Below are 26270 nucleotides of genomic sequence, written 5' to 3' on the forward strand. Positions count from 1 at the left end.
GGCAGACTAGAACAAACGATCAAATAGAAACAATGGTTAGTACTTGTAAAAAAGATTTAACTTTTTTATAATCTTAAAATTAAAATTTTATTCATCACTTTATTTTTAAGTTTAATCACCACTTTTTACAATTCAAAATCACTATTTTTCTGATTAACCTTTAACAATTTTTAAGTACTATACGTACCATTGTTGACTTTCGCCCTCCGGTTCCAAAACGATTGATAAAAGAAAAATTAAAATTATTTTGAAGAAGTTTATGGTAAGGAATTTCATGTCGATCTCCTTTGACTGCTGGACACTTTTGAACTGAGCACAATTTGAGTTGGATATACAATATATACCATTTGATAAGAACCATTTATTGCTACATAATTTCCCTTGGGAATTTATACTTCATCTACTTCTTATCAACTGCAGAGGAAAACACTGGGTTACAGAACCTATTTAAATTATATTTGCTTTGGCTTCCACGGTGCATAACTGTGATTCATATTATTATCTTACTTCTTATCGTACTTTATTAAAGTCCCTAAAGATCCACAGAGATGCTTGAAAATAGCTAAAATTGCGGGGGATTCCATTATAGTTATCCTTATAATTTAAGAGTCACACTTGAATCACATTTCATTTATATTTAAATATTTTGTAAATCCTATTCCAGTTGAAATTTCCTCTTGGCTCTCATAAAATGTATTGGTGAATAAAAATGTTGAAAGTATACAATATTTAATAAAAGTTTCAATTGTAAATTGCGTACCATCTGAGCGTTTCTGCTTACATTTCCATTCTTTGTCCCTAATATATTTTTTATTTCAATCTTAGCTCAGCTCTGCACAAAATTCCTGACAATCAATCGTTGAAATTGCAATGCTCTGGCCAAATTACTGCAAAAAAAACTTAAATTCCATTACGAACTTCCAAATCAACTAGGGAATATTTTTTTCCATCTATACACAACGTTTTTCCATTTTTTTTTACTTATTTTATACTTTTATTTTGCATAACAGCTCAGAGAAACTCGCAAAGCACGGCGAAAAGTGCAAAATTGCATTTTCGTTGAATATTCTTACTCTCCTCATTATTTACTCCTTTCGGTTCAAGTGCTAGGGTGATTGCTTTTTTTTAAGTTATGTTATGTAAATGAGTTTTAACGAACAATTTCTTTAAACATTTAAACAGCTTATGATATATAAGAAAAAACATGTGAAAAAACACCCGTTGCTAATATACAGTAATAATTTACTATTGTACCCATAATAGTACGTTCTTGTGCTAAAAATATTGCTATCATGTGAAGTTTCATAATTTATTTAATTTAATTATTTAATTTTTCTAATTCCGTGAAAGCATTTGTTTTGCGCACCTTAAAGAGCAAATGAAAGAGTTATTATCCGGACGTCTTTTCTCGATGACTTCGGACTGCATTAGCACTAGTCTATGAATTTGAGTTTGGCAGGCTTAAAGTTTGCGATTTAAAATTGCGACCAAAAATGATAAATGCAGCCATCAAATTGATAGACCCATCTAAAACGTTTCTTAGAATTTATGTGCGTGCACATAGACATCTGTGTGTGTGTATATGGGAAATGGGAAATGGGAAATGCTGTTAGAGCTGTTTAATCAAATTACGGACCGGGCAGCCCCAGACAATAAAGTTAATTAATTTACTGTGCATGGACTTGGTCTTGGTTGTCGTTCGGCTCTGGCAGAAGCTTTGACAGATGCACTGGATGAGGTGCTGTCAGGATTCCGGAGGCGAGGTGGTCTGGCAGTAAATTAAAGTTAATGGAAACCTTTTGACGGCCTCTCCGACAAAGTGCAGTTAATAATTTTGGGCGGGATTGTTTAAATGCCTCGCCATCTGCTTGAGGACATGCCGTGTATGCAAATCACGAACGAAATTCGATTATAAAATATTAATCTATTAATTTGTATTCCGCCCACTCAATGGAAGGCAATCGGCAGTGCCACTGCCAGTGCCATAAATCAAAGCCAAAACTGTTAATGTACAATTGTGATGAGGGGCATGCTCAAACATTTACTCGACACTTCACATTGTGTGCAATGAAAGGCCATTTTCTAATGTCGATTTTCGTGCCGCAATTTATGCTAATTTAGTTATAACCTTTCTAGAACCCTGAATCCATACACCTACACACCTACACATACTTATGCGCAGTAAAGGACTCCAACCATTAGTGGGCTACTAACGGTACCCGGCCGCCATTTTGTGTAATAACGGCAAATCAATGTCCTGACATGTGAAAAATGTCTGCCAAATCGGGGCTCCATTGTTGTATGTCTATTATAATATTGGCGTATTATTTTATGCATGCAACTGTGTTCATGGGGCACACACTCACACACACACACACACAAACTCCTTGTGATTGTGTCTGCATTTTCGTAATCAAGCTCATGATAAATCGTTTGCGCAAAATTTATTGAGTTTTTGCATGACACCACCAAAACGACAGCAGCTGCAGCCTGGAACACAAAACCCATAATAAGAGTGATGCCAAAGAAGTGCTCTTTGGGTGTCTATCTGCATTCATCAATATAATTTTGCACATTTTTGGCCATCACGAGTCTTCTAGCAATGATTTGGGAAAACTTAATAATAAAGATTTTTCGTACTCTCTTGATTTACCACGTCTCTTTTTCTCAGAATGCAAATCCAAGCATATTTACCCGCCTGTCAATTTACTAAGAACAAAAGATAAAAATCAATTTACGACTCTATTTTATACATTCGGATGTAAATTGCAGAATCGAATATTCTTAGCCCAAGTTCTGCATGTGCGTAAATGGTTTTTGTTTTTTTTTTTTACAATTTTTCGGAATTTCTCGACTTGAACGTGCAACGATTCGAGTGGTGGGCATTCTTATCATGTTTGTCCAGCTGCTGCAGCAATCGCTTTGTACAAAAAATGAGCCGAAAATGTCTTTGTGAAAATGGTTCATGGAATTTCATACATATAAATCGAAATCTGCATGTATTCCTTCTCTCAGCAGGCGGAGGAAATATGAAAAGAAGTATCCCTGCAGCCTGCACTTGCATATTTAATTCAGCCTCCAACGAAAATGATTGATGGCCAAAACGATTCCATTTGAGTTTCCTTATTTATATACTATAAATGAGTTAGCCATTTTACCATATTCACAAATAGGCAATCAAGTATTTTGGCTGTGTGATTGCCTAGTTTTTGCGTACACATAACGTGTTCACGTAACTCAACACTTTTATTTTATACATTATTCTTTAAACGTGCAAATTTATGCTAAAGTGATTGAATGTGTGCTTTTTTTCATGGGCTTCTGCTGTGAGTCTCGTAAACTAAAATCCGTGTTACAATTAATTGATGGACGTATTCCAATTTTCTTTTTCTCGTTCGTATCTTAATTAAAGTTCAATTCATTTTCAGTTCAAACCAATAAAGCAATTTCCAAGCAACAAAAGAGAAGAGATTTGCAGTAAATTAGGCCGTAGTCATTACGGATACGTTTCTCACTATGATGCACTCAAAAACTATCATACAAAACACCCAAAACAAATGGCAGATGGACACTAGAGTGGTAGTATGTCACTCGTCTTTGGAACATTGCGTCAATAAGGCTGAAATTATGAGTGACTACCCTTGACTTACTTGGGTGTTAGTCAGTAGCTTCGCTGTTGTGTAGTCAAAAATTACTTGTGAAATATGGCCCAGAAAATGGGAATGACAAATGTGCCGACTGAAGTGGCCGGGTCTGTCCGTTTCTGGTCCTGTGGTCAATGTGCAGTGCATGGGCCCGAATGAAAACTATTAGCCTGACATGCTGGGCGGCCAGTGCGGGGAAACAACATCATTGTGCAGTTGTTAGGTGACTCACAGCCGGAGAAGCGTCAGGAACCAGAGAACTCCGTGTCCAGTGTCCATCTGACGGCAGAAAATAAGTTTTTGGCTTTGCACTCGAATAAACCGCAACCCCGGGCCATGGGTCAGTAGCTAATGCAAGTCCACCCTGTAAAAAGTGCACGGAAAAAAATTAAGCAGAACTTGAACTTTAAACTTTTCTAGTACTGATAAAAATGCTATGTTTTCAATCGCTTGTCCAACTGTTATAACATCAAAATAGCCTTAAAAACGTTAAAAAATAAATCATTTGGCAGCGGTGGTGCTCGAGCCCGGACCTTTCTTTATAGAAGCTTATACTTCTTCTACAAAAATTAGTAAGAAGTTGATCTATTATAACTTTTCAAATATCAGTTAAGATAAGTTTTCAAATAAATCCCTTTTGCAAGGGATGTTTAGATTTAGTTCAACTTATTTTTTCTGTGCATGCGATTTGGCAAACTAGCCGGCTTTGCCTGTTTGCCATGTTCATGGCGCTAATGTCGCGCTCCAAGCGAACATCGGGCACAACAGCCGTTGAAAAAAAACTAAAAAGTTGGTTGGAAATTATTTTGGAAAAAAAGGGCTCTCACTAAAATGTTCCCTGGTTTTTGCCACCTAATCAGTTTTAGATTCTAAAAGGCTTAGCATACTTTCAGGGGCGATTGAAATGGGCTGCGAGGGAAAGCTGCAAGACAAATGGGCAATAAATTTGAATTAAGTGCTGCTTTTTATTTGCTGCTGATTTACCATGGTTAATGTTATTGCTGTGGCCATAACCTTTTTATGACTTTCACTTGATGTGCAGTTACATAAGCGTTGTTGCGAATTTTGATCCGATTAACCATTATGCTTATTTACTGCCTGGTGCGGCATTGAAAACTAAAGTTGTAATTCACAACTATTGTTTAAACTTGCCCAAAACGTGGCAGCAACTTAAACAATTTCAAATTCTTTGATTGCCCGTCATCACCATTCCATTTCTATGCTTATTTGTATGGCTACACAAAATATAAAGTCACATCATATAAAAAGCATAGCACGAAATCCAACCGAAATGGCGACAAAAAATATCAAAAAATAGACAAATGCAGACCCAAAAAAGGGGGGAATAAAAAATATTTGTTGGCCTTATTAAAATTCCATGCAAATTCGTTTATGGTGACTACTGTGGGCGTAATCCCCACCCCCTTTTCACTGTGATGTGTGTGTGTGGGTGTGTGTGTGTGTGTGTTTTGTGGCAACAATTGTTTCGACTGTGCAGCCAAAGAATGGAGGAAAATAAGTGAAAACCTAACGAAAAGTTATTTCATATGCGCCAGACAAAACAGTCGAGCAACAACCCCACAAAAAAATAAAGGACCAGCCGTGCCAAGGACTTTTTCCAAGGCAGGACATAGGTGGAGGGACAGGCGATTATATGGGGCTTGCTACACTTCAAGAAATGTGTACTGAGATGGATAGAAAATAATTTAAAATTATAACTAAAGCCTTTTTAAATTGAATAAAGTGTGCTTTGAAGACTTTGCACTTTTGAATAAAAATCTGCTATTTTTGCTTATTTCTCTCAGTGCAGGGTTGGCTTACGGCATCGTTTGTGTGTGTGGAAGCGCGCGTGTTAAGCATATTTAGTTCATTTATTTCAAATTAGATTCTTTTTTGGAGCGACAACAAAGGAATTGCCACCAAGGATGGCATGGAGTGCTTGCAAGGTGGCGGTGGGCGGTGGGTGGTGGGTGGTGTTTGGTGGGCGGTGGGAGTTGGGTGGTGAGGAGCCAAAACCCATGCCAAGGACGAGTGGCAGCATTGATAAGAATGACAACTGCCACCGGTGGCTGCTCATTTGGGGGATTTTGCATACATTTTCAAATTATTCAGCATTTATTTTTCCTCTTTTCTGCACATTTGTTAAGAATTCCATTTCGTACGTATATACGAGTATGTGTGATATAATTTTCCATTTGCTGATTAAACTGGCCATAACAGGGCTGTTTTCACTGTACTTGTTGATGTGTGTGTGGGAGTGTTTGTGGGCTGGGTTTAAAAAGGGTTCAAATAACAATAACTGAAAGTGCGCTTAAATTTGGTGAATTGTTTGATGTGCGCTTGGGTTACCCGCTTCCCATTTTCTTTTTCGGTTTGTTTGGCCATGTTTGAATGGTTCATCAAGTTAGTTGTCTGTGGATTTGGGCGTGGCCGATGGGTTTGGACTGGAATAAGTAAATTATTTAAAGCGCTTAGTTGAGCGGGGAACTGGTCAAATGGGCTCCTCAAATTTTCAGGCTGGTTATGAATAAGCAAAAACAACCGATATAATCTTCCTATAAATGTTGCGTACTATATTAAAAACCTGTTTCGATTTATACAAAAGTTTACTTTAGAAGAATGCGTCTGCATGCAGCGCAGAATTCAATAAACTAATCCAAGGCTTTCTTCATTCTACAAATAAAATATCTGTAAGCCGCATTTTTAATTTAGTTTTTTCGACGTTGTAATTTGATTCGGCTGCAATAACCTGAGTACCTGCAACATTGTTGTGGCATGCAGCATGTGTATGTGGGCATTTCTCTGGAGGTTTGAATATTGCTTTTCGCCATGGTTTTTACCAACCTATATTTCGCTTTTTCGTTGCTTTCCTTGCTGTTTTTCCTTTTATTTTTTCATTATTGTCGGCTGGCCACCGTAGGGAGAACTCCGCAGTGCGCTTTGTTTCCACCAAAATGAGCAGCGGCAGCATGTGTTGTGCATGCTAAATTGTTTTCTTTTTGGTTGCTAGAATTTTTTTAAGAATTCATTTTTTTTTTTATTGTATTTTGGCCAACTCCCTGGGCTGGCTACTTGACTTTTGTTGCTGGAGCCGTGGGCATTTTGTTTTCTTTTTTTATTCGCCACTCTGTTTGACCTTTTATGAAATCAGCCAAAAGTCGTTGAACGTTGCTGCCATTTTTTTGTTAGCCCGGCTTTTTGGGTCTGAGGCAGCTGTCAAATATTAGTTCTTGTTAGTGGAAGGACGAGCAGGACGAGCAGGACGAGGGGCTGGGCTGTGTGTGTACATGTTGTGACCAACATTGTTGGTCAACACACTCAAAAGTGGGAGGTGGGTGCTGCTTGGGATGGCTTTGCCCGCTGCCACTTGTTATAATTGTGTTTGCGTTTTTCAGTCGTTTTTCGCATCTTTTTATTTCCTTTGTTGCACCATTGCCCCGTGCCACGCCTCTGGAGCCCCTCACATTCAGCTTGTTGGCAATGTCATAAAATTTTTGCTTGTTCAGCAACATTCTTCTTTTGCTTACTCAACTGGTCTTTGGTCTCGCCTTTGTCGACTCCCTGTCCAGATCCTGATGCGATTCTATATCTTCCTGGGACATCCTCTTTGGTACTCACTTTTTGTGGTACTTACACTGCCCGTTTCACTTTGCCGGATTGAACTGAACATAAAAATTACGGACAACGGCAGCGAACTGATTGGTGTGGGTCAGAAAGAAATTATAAAAAGGTGTGGTCTAGAAAAATGTACAAACGCAGAACTTGGCGTGATAGACCTAAGCAGAAATCAATAATTCCATTATTCAACTTGATCTAATCACAACTGACATCCGCATCGAATTCGTAATGCCATTAAAGAGCAACATATGGTAGAAATGCAGTCATATCGACGTAGCAACCCTTTCAGTTTTGCACAAATAAGCCATGGCAATGATTTACCACCTTGATCTTTGTGTGGCAGCCCCCGTCAGACCATTAAATAAATTAAAAATGAGCAACAGAAGGGAAAATTGGCTAGCCACATTTATTTGAGTATGCTTTGAAATTCGAGCTGTGGCAGGACACATTTGACTTTCACCTTGCTCGGGCATTGAGTTCAAGGCAAGAACATGAAAAGGCCACAGAAAAGTTGGGGCTAAAAAGAATTCCACTCGAACTCGGACACACAGACACATACACTGGACTATGCAAATCTCGATGGAGAAAAACTGCACCTGCATCCTAGACACAAGTTTAGTGTTTCATTTTAGATGCCCATTCAATGGGCGATTCGGTTGGACTGGGCGGCGGAACGTAAAAGTCCAGTCGGGGTTACGCCCTCGGCAATCCATCAAGTTGGCCTGCTGTGTGGCCAGTACCCAGTACCCAGAAGCCAACCGATGGCCAACCCCTGAATGCATTAGCCATAACTCTCATTATGTGGCATCCGATCCGGACCCGGGTCATAGCTCCTGAGTCCAGCGACCCATTCAATCACGCCGTAGCGCCCCCGAAAATTTCCACCGCTCCAAGCGGCCGACAAATGGCGAAAACGTAGCCAGATTTTCAATGCGGAAAACACTCTCCGAATGCCGCAATCAGCCACTTTTTCGCCGTGGATTTAGAGATGCGATTTTCCAAGTGAGTCACGGCTTTCTTCTGCCAAACAAAACTACAAAATTGAGCGGCCTTCCATACTTGCTTACCAGTTTGATCAGTTTGCATTTAATTTTCTTACAGTTTTCCAAGTTTAATAAGGAAAGCGTATTAATTCCATCATTAGATGCCTGCTTGTGCCATTGTGCACTGAGCTTAAATCTTGGCCCGATTCCATCAGCATATATTGGAATTAGTTCTGCGTTTTTCCCCAGTCCAGTGGCCAAATTATGCGGACTGCTAAGTGAACAGGGACCAGGCACTGGGAATAGAGCTCCAAGTGGGAAGCTGCTGCCCGATTATGCTGTTGCATTCGTGATGAATGCGAATGCCGGCCACCTGGTTGCAACTGGCACTGAAAGTTCAACGGCAACTTGTGCTGTGACTCCCAGTTGGCCATCGGATTGGAGCCGGATTAATTTGCCACTGATAGTGCTCGGGCTTCCATTGCACTTGGTTGGATTTGCATTTTTTGTTCGTCCTGTTTTTGGTGGCGAAACTTTTTGTTTGCAGCTGTGCAAATTTGTGCAGCATCGTTATAGAAAAGTTAAAATGGAATAAAGTAGCGGTTAGTGAACAGGAGTGGATCAGAGGCTCCTGTGTGTCCTGTGTGTCCTGTGTACTGTCGTGCAGCCGGCTAATCAAGTTTTGCAACATTTTCGCACAAAAAAGTCTTTCTACTATCCATATTTTCATCAGCCACTTGTGCGCAGAACCAAAGTGGGTTAACAATATGGAATATTGTTAAAATTGCTGCTGCTCACAGGCGAGATAATTGGGTTTTGTAATTAATGCCCCAAGCCATTTATTAGTGAAATTAGTCCACCAACAAATCCTGATTAATTCGACCAAAAGGGAACAAAGGCTAAACATACCTGAGGATAATGGATTTTGTTCCTATTTCATTTAGCATTAAATATGCATTTAAGGATAATTGCATTACGTTCTTATGAGTGCATGTGCCTTCCAAAGGGAGACAGCTTGCAATCGCCTCCCAGGTAAATACATTTAAAATGTACATTGAATTTGCTGCATAGGTGTATTTGATATTTCATTAAATCTGATGTTGTGCTTGAAATTGACAAAATGCATGTTTTGCTAAGCTCTTCTGATTTAAGAGAGCACATTTTATCTCTCCCGTCCTCGGCCAGTTTATAAATGTCCATGAGCATTATATTTTATTGGTTAAAGTTGGCTAACGATTTATATTGGATATTTTGAATGTTTCAGCTTAGCATACAAATAAATAACCAGCACAACAACCCCCATACATACACACACACACACAGACACACCCACACTTGCAGACAAGACATCTTTCTTAATACCGAGTCCTGGTTTATCCTTCGTCCTTTCCTCTCATTCTTATTCTGCTGCTGCTTCACCCAACATCATTTATATTCAACTTGTTTTCGAAGCGTCTGAGTAACTTTGTGAAAAAGAGTATTGGAGGTTTTTACACTTGAAAAGAAAACCTATAATACTGTCATTTATGGGATGGCTCCAGCCGTCTCCTTAAATTTCCCACCTTAACTTTAGCAATTATAGCTGCAGCAAATATAATTTAAGCCGTATTTTACAGCACATTTTCGATTGCTTCTTTTTTTCTACTTGTCTGAAGTATTATTTTTTAAAATGTACAAAACATATTAAGATATTTATTTTCGCATTCACTGTGCACATGTGTGGCAGCCATTTTTGCGTGTTTTTACAGCATTATGTGGTGGGTTTCTCACTGCTGAGTGGTGCACGATGTGGGTGGTGGTGGGTGGTGGGTGTTGGGTGGTGCGGTTGGGGATGGGCGTGTGGTTGGGTGGGGCTGTCTGGATTGCACGCTTCAGTTGAACGCACAAGCAAATGTTGTTGCTCAATCGAAAGTATCAAATTGGCCACAATAACACTTAAATCCCGAGCTTCTATAAGTTGAAGTCAACAGCTGGTGGACTCATGGGGCCTGGGGATGAATTGGAGCCAAGGAAATGAGCAGACCAAATAAAAATGTTCAGCTCAACGAGAAACTGTCAACTTGGACTTCAACTTGGGCTTGGGCTTGGACTAATCGAAGAAAAATATTTGAAATAAACTTGAGATTTTATGATGGTTATCTAGAAGTGCCATTATGGGCAAGCACACATTACCACAAGTCAGGCAAATAGTTTCTTGTTTTCATTTTGGCTTTCATTGCAATACAAAAGCGGCTGTATTCCAATAATCTTCAGCTATTTGATAACTAGATAAATAAATATTTTAAGCATTTGTACTGTTCATTCAATATGCTGCAGCCCAAGGCAAATCAATACATTTAAATTAAAAACCCAATGATTCCAACTTTGTGCAGCATTGAACATCTAAATCGCCTCAACTTCTGCCAGTAATAAGTGTCATAAACTTTTCTACGGCATATTCTATTTTTAATTCCTTTTCCTTGGCGTTTCCTTGGCCGAATCTTGGCAAGCACCGGAGCCAACTTACTCAATCCCGAATGTTTGTCAGCAAAGGTCAGCAGAGACACGGTCTGAGTTGGGTCAAAGGTCGTGCGGCAGAAGGAAGTGGGCAGAAACTTTGTTGGCTGCTGGTTGCCGCGAATGCCAAGCCAAGAATTCGATGGACGGGCGACTGGGAAACGAATGTTGCAAAAGAATGTTGGGGAAACACAGCGCGCAACTGTTGTGCAATCGTGTCAAATATTAAAACATGAAATACATATTAAACGAGCACAGGGACTAAGCGAAATACCGATTGAAATGGTAGGGAGTCCTGCCGGAGCAGTAGTGTAAACATGAGCACAATAAGTTCAAAAATATAGACAATATTTTGCTATTCGCCGGCGCATCCAGCGTCCTCTGCACTTTGCCATAAAACATTGCGAAATCGGTAAAACAAAAAGGCGAGAATCAAGCAGCCAAAGGGCGAAAGATAAGCGACTTGGGTTAGCGGTTTTTCCTCATCTAATGGCCAAAAACAGACAGGAAAATCCCTACAACGCCAGCTGCGGGAAAAACAATAACAAAGATATAAATAACAGTTGCATCGCAAGAGTCGCAGTGAAAGATGGGGCATCGAATCGTGATTTGCTTGAGGAATACAAAGTGCTTGAATATCTGGTACTACAACATTTACATGATGCCAACTATTACGAAGGACCACTCACTTACAGTTATTGAACCAGTTTCAAGGATCAGGATGCGCTTTTCTGGTTGGTTTTTGTCAGGTGTCCTTGGGGATTTGTAACCAAAACTAATCAATTTGGAAGAAATCAACAAATTCTGCACGCAAGCTTGACCAATCTTTGTCAATTCCTTTAAAAATTGTTAATGACAGCAGAAGTTCATCTCCTGATTACGAATGATGCGGCCGCCGCATCTGCGGCATACTGGAGGTATCCTTGCGGACTGTGGATCCGGCTAACGAGCAGTCGAGTCCTGGCTGCCTGTCCAGGGTCAACATTAATATTTGAGCAGCGTACGCTGTTTTTTTCGATTTTCTGTGTGTGTGTTTATCTGTTCAACTCTTCCGGCTGCCTCCGCCATATATATATATATATATATATATATATACTATAGTACTGCTGCTGTTGTTGATTATTCAAGGATCAGAGCGGCACAAACAAAGCACATGGCAGCAGTCAGCGGAGCAACTTCTGCACTCAGCGTATAAATTTCGCCGGCTGCAAACGAACTCGGCAAAATCAGCAAAAATGTTCGGGGTGCAAAAACACATTTCGGACCGGGTACGCTCCAAAAAGGGAAGGGCGTGGCACAAAATATGCGGCGTACGTGTTAAGTGGCAAACGTTTTTCAACCAAAATCCCAGAAACTGAAGCCAGCTCAAGCCAAACCCAGCCGAAGCAGGCCAAAAACCCGGGTCCGTCAGTCAAGTCAAGTCACGAGGTTTTTGCCACGCATTTGTAAACTTTATAAATCAGTTCGTGTCGAAGCTAAAGTTGGGTTAAGGATGCAGTTTGTGGGGTGTTTTTTTTGTATAATTTTTTTTTTTTTCTTCAGCGAGCCAGGCAGCGATGCGTTGCGAAAATATTTCACGTTATTTTTGTAAATTGCATACTTCGCGGCGCTCTCCACGTTGATTTGACAGACGAGATCCGTCTCCTGAGCTCGAAGTTTTTCCCTTCCCAAACATTTTACTTTAAGGTGCAGTGCGTTTTCATTTTCCATATAGTGTAGTTCCCTAATTCTAATATCCAAAGATTACTATTGTCTCTATTATTCGGTATTACGTATACGACAAGACATCCAAGCCGCGTTTCTATCTTCAGAACTCGACAAATTATATATGATATGTGTATACAAAAATATGATTTCATAGTTGTCAAAATAGCATTCTAATTATTTTTATCTGGTCTGTGTTCTCATTGCAGGTTCGTAAAATCAACAATTCTTGACCCAATCTGATAACTTGACCCGCAATTTACGATGTGGTTAAATTGAGTAAGAAATTAAATGGCATAAGTGCCTATTTTGCAGATAGCTACGTAAATGTAATTTGTGGGCTAATCAGAAATTGCATGGCTACAACTTTAATTAATGGCCATTAAGGAGGAGAATGAATCGAGAGCTCGGCCGGCTGGGCAGGCGACACAAAGGATATCAGGGAGTTGGGCGTACGGGGCGTGTCCATTTCTGCCTTAATAAGCAATTTTTAAAAGGCAATTACTCGAGCATTGCACACACTCGACTGAAGCGATTGTGAAATGAATTTTTATTGAAAATGCACATGCAAACTCATTACGTATACGAGGCGTTGGACAAACAAGCGCGAGCACAAGCCCTTATATACATACAAAGCCACGCACACATATACACTCTGTCATTCACACACACACTCTCGCACACTGGGAAACCGCACACGCACACTACCAGGCGCCAATCAATGCCGAGTTACACATATGAGTTTAATAACTCTGCCGCTGCCGAGAACGGTCGATCCTAAGTCGACAACTTGGTCATTAGGGGCTTGGGCCGAAATGTTAATCACAATACCACAAAACGTTATAATGTTTGGAGGATGCGGTTCTGCCTTGCCCCCCCATTTTCCCTTCCACTCGAGCAACAATAACAATTATTTTGATCAAGCACACACAGATACCGAATACACTGAGAAAAGTGAAGAGCAGCGTTCTTCAGCATTCGTAAGCACTAATTAATTCAATGTCTTGAAATGAATTAGATGTTTACACAAATAGTAACTTATGTCATAGGAGTTTCTAGGAGTGCGCATCTATATTTTCGCCCAGTGCACTGGTTTGTATGTCTCATTGGAATAGTGAACCGCAATTTGGCTGCCTGACTCGTCGAGAGCTGCTAACTAGTTGAAAATGCAAACGCAAACCATAAACCGGCGACGAACAGAGATGGAGCGCCGTGGGCCAGCACTCTGTCCCTCTCCCACCTTGGTGGCGCCACCCGCTTTTGTTGCCTCCCCACTGTTGAGGCAACAGCATAATCAAAGTCCCGGCCCACTGTCCACCCCCCAACCCCCACCGCTCAGCCGAACCCAAACCACCCTGCCAAAAACCCCAAGTTGGATGATGGGGCTTGGCCCCAAAGCGGTAAACGGAGCAGCGCTTAGTTCGATCACAAACACAACACACATGGGATGAACGGCGGGCGGTTTGCGAGCCATAATTGTTGGCAAACTTACCATTTCCTGTGCCGGCTACACTGCGAGAAAGTTTCGCTCAGGCAGAAACTTTGATTAGTTCAATCAATTGAGCAACTCAGCTGGAAATAATGCGCAAGAATCGGTTTACCAAATTAGCCACTGAGCATTAGACATGGAATCGATGTGAAATCTCTACCTCTGTCATTCATATGAGTTATTGATTGGCCTACACTCAAATTTCTTAAGAATTTTCCGTGGTTAAATGCACGTGGAACCATGGCGTTTTCCAATCAAGTGTCATTAATCAGCTCAAAGGGGTTACGACAGTATTTCACATAATGCTTCAATCTAGTATCATCTTTCAAACTTAGTTTCCCATTGAAGTGCGCCAGCTTAAGCTTCATTTTTACCTACCATAAATGCTATTAATGTGACCGATTGTGTGAATATTGTCTCAAAGGTCGAATCCTTTCTCGCAAAAGCGAATAGGAGGTTTTTGGTCAACGTGCAACATTGGCGGGCAATTGAAATTTTAAGGTCACGCAAATAGACAGTAAATCTGCATTTTTAGACACGACAAATCTGAAATAATTTTGCGGATTTTTCCGACTTTCATTGTGTATCACGTGCGATTAGAAGAGGCTGTGTGTGTGTCAGCGGCAGTGGCAGGCATCAAATCGATCGATACGTATTACAATACCAGCGCCAGCTGGGGATGGACCTGTGGTGCTGGTGGTGCTGTGGATGGCGGTGGATGCGGTGGTGGTGGTGGTGGTGGTGGCTGCGGTGGCTTGGCCCCAGATCCCTTAACCTAACTACCCCGTATGGCGAGGTCCTTTGTGCTGGCTTGGCTGCCACTTCAATCATAACTGTGTTCAATTGTTGTTTTTATTACCACATTTTCCTTCACCTTTCCGGGCGAGAAACAAAGGCTGCGCGAGCGGTAGCAAATTGGTTGGCTCCACTTCCTCCCGCTGTCGTTATCCTTCGGAGTATATATATTTCTACTTTTTTTTGTTATGTTTGTGCTGCTTTTACGGTTTCAGGCGAGCAACCTTTACATGGTGCTTATCTTGCGGCCTGTGTCTGTGTCTGTGTCTGTTTCCCACCCCGATTACTCCCCCTCGTGCTTGCCACGATTTTCCGCCTGAACGGCGGCCATGTGTGTGTGTGTGTGTGCGAGGACCTTCTGCCCACAGTTTGCAACAATTGCGCATAATATAAATTAATAATGCAACAATTGCATTTTGTTATGCTTCCATCTCCACGCTGTCTGTTGTGCCACTGCTGATTTCATTAAATATTTTTGTTGCCCCACCCACTTCCGCCTTATCGCTGGCCAGAAGCTGTAAAGCAGTACACTGATAAAAAGAATCCTCAAGTTTTAATATTTTGTCTATAATCGGAGAAGCGCGTTAATAATTAAAGTTTTACATTCGCTTGCAAAGGTTCCTGTTCCTCAGAACCTAAGTTTCGGAGATATTCATCACAGATTGCAGCTTCTTAACTGGAAACTTGGGATGTGTTTTTTATGCAGTGCAGGGCCTTTCATTGCTTTTGTCCCTCTCACTTTTACGACGCTGCTGTAGACGTGGGCATAACCATTAAGTGCGATCTGCAGGACCTGCCGCATTGAATGCATTTGGCATACTAACCGAAAGCAACCAACTCCTGGCTCCTTTACGAGCCCGTTAAGGTCGAAACGAGTTTTCCTTTTCTCTTGCCCCTTCTCATTGTATTGTTTGTTCTATCAAATGTCGAACAAGATACGTGTTGGGCTTTTTAATGGCAATGTGTAGCGGGTTGTTGGGTGTGGCAATCGAGATTTGCTGTCAGACATAACTAATTACGAGAGTGGAGGGATTATTGTAGTTATGCGACTTGCCAACTCCAACTAATGATGCTATGCTGTCTCACATGAGCCATAAACAAATTTATGTTTCATGCGTGTGCCTAAGTTTGAACAAAAACCCAGATAAGCATAAGTAGCTGATAGGAAGTAAGCACAGTCATCAATGCAGAGAGTTCGCTGACATACTTTGCAATCGATGGGGATTACGCCCAAAATCCTCTATGCAGTTAAGTGAATTTCCAACTCTACTATTTCAATTAGCATTTCCCTCTAATTAGAAGCAAGTTAACCCCGGGCGGAATATCGATTCCGGCCTATCAAAATGCCATTGACTAAGCAGAAACTGCAGTGTCCACGCCATCGAAGGCTCATTATCAGAAAATATCAATATTAATTAGTGTGTATTACGTGACAACTTTCGCCCAGTCCCTGGACTGCCAACTAACTTGGCCACCAGTTCAGGGAGATCCCGAGGAATGCTGGTCATAATTGTTTTCCGACCTCGCCATGGGAATGAATCGGGGCCGGGCCATCGGAAAATCAAGCAACTCGTCCTGGATGGTCGGTTGGTTGGATGGTTGGATGGATGGATGGGGATGGATTAACAAAGCGATTGGCAACGACATTAACATTTTCATCAGGCCGCGGGCCTCATTTCAGTGCCATCCCCAACGAGTTGACGTCGTAATCCATCATCGATGCCATTTGGTGGGGGCGGTGGAGCTTTGAATTTTTATGATTATTATGTATTTGTGCGTTGCGAGGGTCTGCCGCGGGCTAGAACCTGCAATGGATGGCTTACTATCGGCGATTCCGCTGACTTAACCATTTATCGCAACTCATGGCGCACGTTTCTCATTAGTCTGGCTTCCCCGCCACCCACACACATCCGGCTCCATTGTTGTCCGCGTTCTTGAACAGTAGGGATTACTGTTGAAAAGGGTTAAATTCCGAAAACGGACCTCTATATGACTATGCTGTGTGCTTTCGTTTTGCTAAAATAAAATAGCACTGAAAGGTTGAGCGCACTCCAAGTTATTGATTCCTGATCTGGAACGCTTAACGCACACCAAATCATATTAAATTAAATAGGGTTCATAAATGTAGCAACTTATGTGAGCACGTAACCACGAATCAGAAATCTCGATTGTATGTTATTTATAAATATTTAATGTGCTCAGAATGAAAAGGGGTTGGAAAAGCTGTATAGTTGTAGCTTTTAAATGTTTTCTATCTAGCGGTAACAGATATATATTCTTGAAAATCATTAGTTGTGCCCCGTATCGATTTCTTGTACCCATTGTGCTTGCGTTCCTGTTTCGGCGGGTGGCAAAGTGGCGATAATGATGACTGACTTCTACAAAGACACCTCCCTCCGTTTTGCCTCCTGCCGGCGAACCGTGAACACGTTTAATCTGCTTGCCACAGATTTCTATCGCTGTCATGGCTGTTTGTTGTAGCCAGTGCCCCCTGTTAATGTCGCCGGCATTCGAGCCAAGCCCGGCTGCTTGTCACAGTCTGCTATTGTCAGCGAACATCGATACCGCCGGCTGTGGCTTCGTCCTGCGGAGCAAAGCGGAGCTGTTTTTATTTTGTATTTTCCGCTCCTATACCGACTCCTTTGGGTTAACATCGGCGCCAGTGGCGGATCTGTGCGCGGACTTGCCTCTTTTTTTAATGATACACAATTAGTGGGATGATAAATGGTCTGTCAAATGCAGCATCACCAGGAGGGAGCCGAGCGAAAGCCAGTCAACCCTGGTCATCCTGTACACTACTGCAAAAAGTGCACCTTAAATTTAAATTCTGCCAAAATAACCCACTGAATAATGAGTGGTTCTTATAAAAAGCAAGATAAGCGTGCTTCGACTTACGAATTAAGAAGTTAAGATATGAGGCAACTTAACTAAACACTTTAGGCTGACTTGAAGTTAGCTTTCATAAACTGGAAATTATAGCTCGAGATTTTCCCAGTGCATTTCTCCTTCACTATAATAACAGTAGTGAAGTTGCCCTGCGCCTTTGTTGTAGTTTTCCCATTGATATTAGCAGCTCTCTTTGTAGCGCCAACGTATCGGACTGATAGAAAAGAATAACAGAAAAGAAATATATAGATATTTTTTGGAAAGGGAGAAAAGTAAAGTTGGCAGAGAAAGAAAATAAACTAATGATGCCAGCACCCAGATATTGGATATTAATTGGTACAAATAACAAGATGCGCTGGCTGCACTCTGCGTCTTTGGCATCCCATGGCATCCATGGCATCCCATGGAGCCGGAAAGCCCCGAGCTAGGGAAGCGACAGAATCAATTAAAACGACTGAAATAAATTGTAGACACAAAGTACGACTAAGCAGTGGGGCAAGCTGACTGCCGGATGGATGTACAAGTAGGAGGAACTAATTCTGATTAGTGTCGTCACAGTCCTGGCAGCTGCAACCCCAATAAATGAGGGGTGGAAATCAGGCTGATATCTTGATTAAATGTGCAGAGTGACTACATTTATCAGAATGAATCGGGTGGAGGTATTAAATGACGTCATAGATGTGTTATAAACTGGATGTGTATCTGGCGAAGCTTTCTATCCAACTTATTTTTACAAGAAACTATTGGGAATGCAAAATGTTTCAATGCTCAGCAAGCGCTCGACCACATTCAGCACTACTTGTATAATTTCCAATTAAAGTAGGATCTTCTCAATGGACTGCTCCAATAATCCAGCACACCATCCTGAAATGCAAATGCCATGGCTTTCAAAACTGGAAATTATCGTTAGCAAATCAGGTTGCCACAACGGATCGGATAACGTGCCACATTGAGTGTTTGCCCTGTGATTCGATTTCTCTGCTGACGACATCAAAGTTGCCGGCCTAACGTAATTTGCCTGGACCATGGCTATCCGAGAGGCATTTCTTGTTGGCGTTCGTGTATCGTGCAACTAAACGCACCCGCATTGTTATCGGATTGCAAATGATGTGGGTGGTATGGGTCGTTGGATGGTGGTTGGAATGAACAATTTGGCTGGCTGCAACTTTCCATCGAACTTGACTGGGTGTTGCAATAACTGTCTACCCCAGGGTTCGTTCAACGTTTGGGTTTTTCATTATTAGTTGCTGCGGTTTCATTTCGAGTCGGTAAATTTAATCGCAACCGCATTGATTTATGGGCTGGTTGTTCATCTCAATAGTTTGCGGGCTTATTAGTTGCCTTAACATAGTAGCTGTACTCAATCTTTTCAACATGTTCATAGAACAACTACGGATAAGTTTTTAACATTTATTAGTTGTAGCACATTTATGAGCTAGATACAAACCAACAGGCTCATAGAGCAAACACAATAATTTGGAATAGTATTTTATCAGACAGGTACTGCTTTATATAAAGCCTTAGTTTCCGAAACGCATTTGCTAGATACAAGCCCGCACATTCATGGCGTTTCTCCCGCAAAGTTTATACCATCGGATAGTTGGACTTACCCCACATCCCTCTGGTAATATTCCCCCCAAATTTCCCGAGATGGTATTCTATCTCGTGCAGGACCGCAAGTAGCTGCCATACCGATTGCCCGAATGTAGCGTGAGCTTCACACGCATAAACCTCTTCGCAGTCACCTGTAGACGGCGATGCCACTCGAGCACGGTTACTTAACTTTTACCACTGCCGTGTTTTCCGGGGATGAAAGGAGCCGCAGAAGACGGCAACAGCGAATGGCAACAGCGAATGCTGGCAGGTTGTTGTAAGGAAGCCCCCTGGTCTCGTCCTTTACGGCGCCAGGATGCGAAAACTCACTCAAAATAAATGCGCAATTAATTTTCATGGTAAAACTCGACGGGAACTTGGACCAAAGGTTGAACTGAGTAAAGTGGTGGGAGTTGAGGGCTGAGGGTTGTGGGTGGGGGTGTTGGTGGTTTTGGAGAAATTGTTGTTTGCTACTACAACTTTTACCATTGAAGGCAAAAAATAATAATAACAAGCTGCTTGGCTCTGGCGAAAAGTCCACAAAACTTTGCTTAGAATGGAGGCAGCAGAAAAAATGAAATCAAGTAATGAAAGGCAGCCAAGTAAACAGCTGCCGGAACATCAAAAAATATTCTTTTCAATAAAAACAAGCGTGTGAAATATTTGTGCTTTTTCTCCAGTGTTCAACCGTGCGCACAAAATTTTGCAACTAAAATATGCATTTTAAATAAAGAAATAGTTGTTCAAATCATTTTTCCAATTATATTTGAGGTGTTACATGCTGAGTTGCTTAATGCATAGTCAAATTGCATTTGTGTTTCTTAAAACAGAAAAAAATTATATATTATATTTGCTGTATATTTCTTAAAAATTATTATTATTATTTCTTGCTGTGCGAACACTTATTAATTTATATTTCACGCAGAGCTTTGCTGAGTGAATATAAAAATGGAAATCAAAATATTCGGCGGCCACAAATGAGCAAAGTTTTCTTTCACAGCTTACACGTACTTTTTGTGTTCCGTTTGTCCCTATTTTTGTTGTTTCCTCAACTTTGGGGCAAAGCTGCAGAATTTATTGCTTTTGAAATGCGGTTGCGCATAAATGTGCAGCAAGCAAAACATTAACAATAGAAGAATCTCTTATAACTGCGGTCTCGAATGCAACCGAACTCAAATGAAATGAAAAATCCTCACATAATTGCAAACGCGTGAGATACTTGCCAAATGGCGAAATTATGAAAATGAAATGGAAAAAGCTCTTCGCAGCCTCTTCTGGGCGGTTGAGAAAATCTCTCGGGTGCCAAGCTTCACCCCCATTTTCTGCTAATTTTTTTTTTAATATTCCGTTCAGGTTTTTCCGCCTCGCAGGCATTTTGGCGCCTCGTCTTTGGGATTTGCCACTATTGCTTTGATGCCTCGCTATCTTGGGTACAGTTTTCTAATCAAATTCTCAAGCTATTTAAACTTTGTCCTGCCGGGAACAGATTACTTTTGGTACATTTTATATGAATAAATAGCTTTAGATGTTATAGCTTATGGCACACATTTCTCAATGGAACACAATGCTGAAAGAAGCTTAACTATTAAATGCACCAAGAACATAATCCCGCCCTTTGGAGCTTACAGGAATATTTAATATCACTTTCCGGCCTAAACTAATCAATATTCGTGCGCAGAGAGCGAAAAGGACTTTAATTCCACATCAAACATGCATTGTTTGACGGCAGGCCCAGCATAAAGTGCATGAATATTTCATTCAGCAACTACCCGCCTCGAATGCAGCCCACATAATTGAGTGCTCTTTTATTTAACATGCAAAATTAATGACCGGGTCTGCATGAATGCAATAAAACTATTAATCAATAAGCGCTCATATGCCCATTCACACAGTCTGAAGTGGCGGATAAAAAATGCGGAAGTATGGGCATAAAACTTTTGCCCACTTTATAAATTTAATGGAGTTTGCCAAAGCAGCTCAGCAATTATATTTTCAAACTTTTTTCCCAACAGCAGTTTCAGTAGCTGCATGAGTAATCTTTTTTCTTTGCTAGGGGTTGTATACCCTGTACTATACTATATGATACTATATATCCCAATAAATTGGGATTTGTATGGTTTAGTACTTAGAATGATGATGATATGATGATTTCATTTATATATAGGTTTACGACTATAAATACGAAACATTTTTTGTGTTTTTTCATGCAAATATCTGAATGCTAAACAACTTTCATCTACATTCCTAAAATAACTATATTTTTTAGTATTTCACGAAGCAAACTACTGTGAACATAAAATCGGTTGGATTCTGCCGACTGTAGATGTATTTTTTTATTCCGCCCAGTTTTTTAGTCAGTTGTGAGTGGCTTTAGTTGGCCAAAGATTCTAGAGAAAGTCCGCAGCTGGAAGCGGCTGTAGAAAAAATATGTGTGCCTGGTAGGGGGTGAAAGTACAATAGCGCAAAGTTTCAAGTGGACTCGCATGTTCTGGCAGGGGTGCTGGCGGAGGGGGGTCGGAGGGGGTCGTCAGGGGTGGCAATTGAAATGGGAATGGGATAGGGATCGGGAGAATGTTGGTCGTTGGCATCTGTTCAGCGTTGTGGCACATATTCCACTTTTGTCTTTTATTGCGTGTTGCTGGTCCCTGCAGCTTGTAGCTCAGCTTGGCTCCCCGGTTGAAAGCCCACCAGTAACAGCAGCAGCAGCAGCAGCTTGTATTTCATTGTTTTAAAACAATGTTTCCCCATTTGGCTGCGCTGCTGACTTTGATTTGCCATCCCTCTCGCACGCCTCTTTATTGTGGTCCGTTCATCTTTTTTGCCCTTCTGCCCACTGTGCGTTGTGTGCTTTAAGGCTTTAAAGCTTTCGCATACGTTATGTGTATGATACACATGCTTGAATACGATCGGAATAATCTAATTAGATTAAAGCTCTGATAGTTATCGCTATCGAAGTTCAGAATGAGACACGTGGCAAACAACGTCCTCGATAGTATAGTGGTTAGTATCCCCGCCTGTCACGCGGGAGACCGGGGTTCAATTCCCCGTCGGGGAGATCTTTGAAGATGTATTTTTTATTTTTATTTTATAATATAATATATTTAATTTTTATTTTAATTTGTATAATAATATATGAAAAAAGTAATATTTAGCAACAACACAATATTTTAATGATTTTGAAAACACATGGGAAACGTACACATTGGGTGATTGACGGCGGTGCTACTTCTCTCATTAATTTTTGTATGGGAATGTTGTGGCTGGGTGTTGAAAGCAATAACAATAAATTGCTTGCGAAAAAATAACGTTTTCGGATACTCCTTTGGGACCCTGCCCCCTTCCACAGCCAACAAACAAATTAAGGTGAAACTAATAAATTTTCAACACTTAACAAAATGCAAACGCAAACCGAAGCCTCCAACTTCAGCATCGTTGGTTGTTGGCTGGTCACGCCCCCTCCATCCACCGCCCATGCAAAAGGAACTTGAAAATGTCTGGAGGGGTTGGGGGGGCTGGGCTGGCCCTTTTGGGTTGTTTCCTGTTTGCTGGAGCACATGGCAAACCTTAACAAAGTTTCTCCTCAAAATTAAGTTGCCTTCCTGGCTGCTATGCGAATTCAATAAATTTGCCTCAGGACATGTGCCTGTGCGACTGTGTGCGTGTGTGTGTGAATGTGTTTTTGTTTAGGACAGGCAAAGCGAATTCGAGAATAGCAGCTATAACAGAAACAAAACAGGATGAAGACCAGCTAGTGGAAAAAGTTTGCGCAGATCCTGTAATATGAAGAACACAGAACGGAACCCGAAAGCAACGTTTCCCATCAGGGACGTAAGCAGAAAATTATCAAGGGGCTAACTAATTTTAATGTATGCTGTTTAATTATTATCTTAGTACCTGCACCGCTTTTTTAATTTGAAGTGCCTATTCATCAACAGATTATATTTGTAGCAATTGACGTGATATTGATATAAAAGGGGATTCCAGACAATCTGATGCGCACAATGAATACCCATTTTCCGCCATTTCCAGCATACATACATACATATGTATATGCGCCATACACCTGCGGCTAAAGTTTCGGAAAATATAATAATAACACAAAATTGGTGAAAAATTGCCAGCGAAAGGGTAAAGGAATCTGGGTTACAAACTTTTTCGAATTGTATTCTCGTTCTGTGTGAGCAGTTTTTTGTGCCCGCTTGTGTTTCCCTCAAAGGGAATTTATGCCAACGCGAATATTTCCATTGATTTTAGTTCTCTTTATTGCCATTTTGCGATTTTGCCATTCGCAATATATAGGGAACCCCAGCGGTATTTGCATCTTTTAAACGTTGTTTTGTTTCTTTGGTTGCAACCCCTTGTCACGAGCAAATAAATTGCCGGCTTGCTGGAAAGCAATCGGAAAAAAGGCAAAAACATTTTCGTTGGCGCGGGGGGAGGGAAAGCCAGCTCGGGAAAACCAGCTGCAACGGAAGCGAGCGAGCAGCGAACCAAAATGGCAATATGCACAAAGGGGCAGGACCAGAATTCCATTCAGCTCCCAATTCCGAGCACCATTCGATTATTCATTTTAGCCGACAGTCGCCAGGCAACTGTCCAACACAGTTGCAGTTGCAAAACACGATGTGCATTACTCAAATGGAGCTCTAATGGCTGCTCCAATTGAAAACTAATCAGTGAAATGAGTAAATTGACAAAAAACGGGGTAGCGCAAATGGAAATCACTGGTGCTAGTGTGTGCTATTAAAAATGTATACCAATGCAAACTAATGAAACTACTGCCACAGCTCAATTGGAAAAAAGTTTAATTAGTATTGAATTAAATCTCGTCTAGAAGATGTCCATGGAAATTAGGTAGATAAGGGCAGAGGAAGGAAAATACATTTGCCACTTAAATTACAAATAAATACTCTAAATACTTTGCAACCTATAAACTAATGAAATCTCTTACTTTTGTTTCTTTTCAGGTGTGTATCATGTAATTTGTGGAATTACCCAATTTACCATGAAGGCATTCAACACTAACAAGTATCTATGGGTGCATCTGTCTTTGCCTTCCCTCTTAATAATTGCACTCTATTAGCATCTCTTAAATTTTTAAGTTTTTCAATTCATCAGTTGCCAAGGTGAAAATTCCAAGGCAAAAATTATTGCCTTTGAGAGGTCCCGCACCCGCCATGACAAGTAGGAAAAAATGAGAAAAGGAAAACCGAACCCGAGAGACGACTTTAGCGTTTTACATTTTCCCCTGCTTTCCTCTTTCATTTCGACAAGCATTTTTCCGGCTCGCCCTTATCATTGTCTTTGCACTTCTTCCGAGCCTGCGGCGCTTTTATCTTTACTTTCAGTTTACTTTATATCTTTTGTACTCTTTATGCCTTTTGTATCTCTGCTACGTGTGCTGTACGTATTCAGCTGCGTAAAATTATAAAAGCCCGGCCTCTTTTGCCCGATTTCAAAGCAAAGCCTTTTTCCACCGAACCACCCATTCGGCACTTAAGACATTCAGCTTCATCGGCTTTCCGTTTAAATAAATAAAACGCTGCGGAAGAAGTTTATCCCGACAAAGTGCTGAGCGGGCTGAAAACTCCTTGCAAGGACCTCGAAAAGCCACAAGTAGTCGAAGGCATCTGAAAGTGTGTATGCATGTGCCTTCATTATAATATCATGCACGATGACATTGACGAGTTGAATTCTGGAAGCGTTTCCTAGGATTTAATTCAGCACCCTTTGCTCTGTCTGTACCTAAAACCCCCGATAGAAATGTACTAAATAAATCCCCAGGAGTCTTTGACATCATGAACGTTATGTCGATCATTTTAAAAATCTTTAATCGACTTGACAGTGCGAACAGATGGACATGTGGCTATTTCTGGCCATCACAAAGACACCAGAAAGGCAGGTTGTGGCAATCGCTGGCAGATCCCCAATCCGTGGCAGTTGCATCGATGCAAATTGGCGGGCGGTTCGCTCAGCATTGCTGCAAAGTTAAGTCCTCGTCCGTGGACGTTTGTGTATCTGATCCGGATAGTTGCCAATGCTCGACTTAGCATGAGTCTCCCTCAGAGATGCGAGTACCTAAAGGCATTTTCGCTGGACCTTAAATCAAATAGCTAGGCACGTTTCATAGGCAAGAAATTGCAATCATTGAGGGAAGAGATTATACCCTGCATTTCTAACCAATGATTACTTAAATATTCTGTATTAGTTTCCTACATATTTTGGCCCACCACCTTTTGTGGGTCAATTAAAGAAATTGTACCTCGGTCTGGTCATCACTGCAGTTGGCACTTTATGTTAGAGTGCGCGTGCCACGTGAACCACAAAAGCCTGGCAAAGCTGATTCCGCCCGGTGGCAGCGTCCGTTTTATGGGTCATTGGATCACCAGTGCAGCAGTTGGGGCTTGCACTAGGGGAAAGGGGGACCAGAGACTCGAGGTGGCCCCGCTCCGTGTCCGTGTCCATGTCCGGATCCGGAACCGTACTGATGAAAAGCGCAAAGCGAGCGCATAACCTACATGCTGCTGTCACGGCACTGAGATGGCTCAGCCACGTCGAGATGAGCCGGGCAGATGTCCTCCGAACGACAGGCAAACGGCATCATTAAACAGGAGCAAAGTGCCCATCCTCGTCGTCGCCATCATCAGCTTCATCATCATCCGAGCGGAGCACCAGTTGGCGATTCCACCGAGGATGGGTCCTGATGTATTGTCATGTGGCAATACACATCAGCTTCAGCACGTGCTGGCCCCGGAGCACTGCAAGAAAATTAAAATCCAGGGTACCCAAAGTCGTTAAACATACTTACGAAATGCCTAGCTAGATTATAATTTAAATTTAACGAAAGGGGCCAACATTTCCAACATTTATGGATAACTAAATCATTAAAGTAGTATTTTTGAAAACAATGGGTAATAGGCTGCAGCCCCCAATAAAGTTGGTCCACTTTATGGGTACAAGTTGGTTTTAGTATGATTACCAGCTCGTACGACTTGAACGTGTCCTATCGCTGTGAAAGCCTCACGGTTTCCGAGAAATTTTCTTCCTGTATAAAATGCATCG

General features: G+C 41.3%; 1 protein-coding gene and 1 non-coding gene across 2 annotated transcripts in view; both read left to right on the forward strand.

The window, feature by feature from the left end:
* The window catches only part of LOC6541456 (semaphorin-1A), a 126361-nt gene that overhangs the window by 50357 nt on the left and 49734 nt on the right, over positions 1-26270 (forward strand). The window lies entirely within an intron of this gene.
* Positions 22192-22263, forward strand: Trnad-guc. Its single transcript has one exon. It is a non-coding gene; the product is annotated as a tRNA-Asp (tRNA).

The sequence above is a fragment of the Drosophila erecta genome, unplaced genomic scaffold, assembly GCF_003286155.1.
Source record: "Drosophila erecta strain 14021-0224.00,06,07 unplaced genomic scaffold, DereRS2 tig00000055-arrow-pilon, whole genome shotgun sequence".
Lineage (NCBI taxonomy): Eukaryota > Metazoa > Arthropoda > Insecta > Diptera > Drosophilidae > Drosophila > Drosophila erecta.